The following is a 1,994-nucleotide window of genomic DNA, read 5'->3' on the forward strand; positions in this document are numbered from 1 at the left end:
TGAGAGGGAGGGGTGGAAACCGCGTTAAACACGTCTCCGTAGTTGAGAGGGAGCGGCCAAAGCAATGTACAATCGTCTTTGTAGTGGAGCTGGGAGGGGCAATGATAAGGGATGAAGACGGGGGTAACATGTCGGATGCGATCATACCAGCGCTAAATCACCGGATCCCATCAGAACTCCGAAGTTAAGTGTGCTTGGGCGAGAGTAGTACTAGGATGGGTGACCTCCTGGGAAGTACTCGTGTTGCATTCCCTTTTTAATTTTTTTTGCGCTGCTTGTAAAACAAAACGCACGTGTAAGTAATATATTTACCGTGTTTTATTATTTTGCATGAGTGCGGTAAGTTATAGCTGGGTGCCCACGATTCACGAGTCTAGTGGCGGTGTTGTGGCGCGGCAAGCGTGCACTGGTGCGGTTGAGAGGGTGTGGTGGAAACCGCGTTAAACTCGTCTCCGTAGTTGAGAGGGAGCGGCCAAAGCAATGTACAATCATCTTTGTAGTGGAGCTGGGAGGGCCAAGGATAAGGGACGAAGACGGCGGTAACATGTCGGATGCGATCATACCAGCACTAAAGCACCGGATCCCATCAGAACTCCTAAGTTAAGCGTGCTTGGGCGAGAGTAGTACTAGGATGGGTGACCTCCTGGGAAGTCCTCGTGTTGCATTCCATTTTTAATTTTTTTTGCGCCGCTTGCAAAACAAAACGCATGTGTAAGTAATATATTTACCGTGTTTTATTATTTTGCACGAGTGCGGTAAGTTATAGCTGGGTGCTCACGATTCACCAGTCTAGCGGCGGCGTTGTGGCGCGGCAAGTGTGCACTAGTGCGGTTGAGAGGGAGGGGTGGAAACCGCGTTAAACTCGTCTCCGTAGTTGAGAGGGAGCGGCCAAAGCAATGTACAATCGTCTTTGTAGTGGAGCTGGGAGGGGCAAGGATAAGGGTCGAAGATGGGGGTAACATGTAGGATGCGATCATACCAGCATTAAAGCACCGGATCCCATCAGAACTCTAAAGTTAAGCGTGCTTGGGCGAGAGTAGTACTAGGATGGGTGACCTCTTGGGAAGTCCTCGTGTTGCATTCCCTTTTTAATTTTTTTGCACGAGTGCGGTAAGTTATAGCTGGGTGCTCACGATTCACGAGTCTAGCGGCGGCGTTGTGGCGCGGCAAGCGTGCGCTGGTGCGGTTGAGAGGGAGGGGTGGAAACCGCGTTAAACTCGTCTCCGTAGTTGAGAGGGAGCGGCCAAAGCAATGTACAATTGTCTTTGTAGTGCAGCTGAGAGGGGCAAGGATAAAGGACGAAGACGGGGGTAACATGTCGGATGCGATCATACCAGCACTAAAGCACCGGATCCCATCAGAACTCTGAAGTTAAGCGTGCTTGGGCGAGAGTAGTACTAGGATGGGTGACCTCCTGGGAAGTCCTCGTGTTGCATTCCCTTTTTAATTTTTTTGCGCCGCTTGCAAAACAAAACACACGTGTAAGTAATATATTTACCGTGTTTTATTATTTTGCACGATTGCGGAAAGTTATAGCTGTGTGCTCACAATTCACGAGTCTAGCGGCGGCGTTGTGGCGCGGCAAGCGTGCACTGGTACGGTTGAGAGGGAGGGGTAGAAACCGCGGTAAACTCGTCTCCGTAGTTGAGAGGGAGCGGCCAAAGCAATGTACAACCGTCTTTGTAGTGGAGCTGGGAGGGGCGAGGATAAGGGACGAAGACGGGGGTAACATGTCGGATGCGATCATACCAGCACTAAAGCACCGGATCCCATTAGAACTCTGAAGTTAAGCGTGCTTTGGCGAGATTAGTACTAGGATGGGTGACCTCTTGGGAAGTCCTCGTGTTGCACTCACTTTTTAATTTTTTTTGCGCCGCTTGCAAAACAAAACGCACGTGTAAGTAATATATTTACCGTGTTTTATTATTTTGCACGAGTGCTGTAAGTTATAGCTGGGTGCTCACGATTCACGAGTCTAGCGGCGGCGTTGTGGC

General features: G+C 50.1%; 5 non-coding genes and 1 pseudogene across 5 annotated transcripts; all 6 read left to right on the forward strand.

Annotated features, from left to right (window-relative positions):
• Positions 1–28, forward strand: part of LOC119351415 — a 132-nt pseudogene extending 104 nt beyond the window's left edge.
• A 105-nt stretch (positions 29–133) lies between these two features.
• On the forward strand, positions 134–252 carry LOC119351212. The gene has a single exon (XR_005169736.1). It is a non-coding gene; the product is annotated as a 5S ribosomal RNA (ribosomal RNA).
• A 297-nt stretch (positions 253–549) lies between these two features.
• LOC119351062 lies at positions 550–668 on the forward strand. The gene has a single exon (XR_005169605.1). It is a non-coding gene; the product is annotated as a 5S ribosomal RNA (ribosomal RNA).
• Positions 669–965: 297 nt separating this feature from the next.
• LOC119351225 lies at positions 966–1,084 on the forward strand. Its single transcript, XR_005169748.1, has one exon. It is a non-coding gene; the product is annotated as a 5S ribosomal RNA (ribosomal RNA).
• Positions 1,085–1,320: 236 nt separating this feature from the next.
• Positions 1,321–1,439, forward strand: LOC119351275. Its single transcript, XR_005169795.1, has one exon. It is a non-coding gene; the product is annotated as a 5S ribosomal RNA (ribosomal RNA).
• A 296-nt stretch (positions 1,440–1,735) lies between these two features.
• On the forward strand, positions 1,736–1,854 carry LOC119351347. Its single transcript, XR_005169861.1, has one exon. It is a non-coding gene; the product is annotated as a 5S ribosomal RNA (ribosomal RNA).
• Positions 1,855–1,994: the final 140 nt, after the last annotated feature.

The sequence above is a fragment of the Triticum dicoccoides genome, chromosome 1B, assembly GCF_002162155.2.
Source record: "Triticum dicoccoides isolate Atlit2015 ecotype Zavitan chromosome 1B, WEW_v2.0, whole genome shotgun sequence".
In the NCBI taxonomy this organism is placed as follows: Eukaryota; Viridiplantae; Streptophyta; class Magnoliopsida; order Poales; family Poaceae; genus Triticum; species Triticum dicoccoides.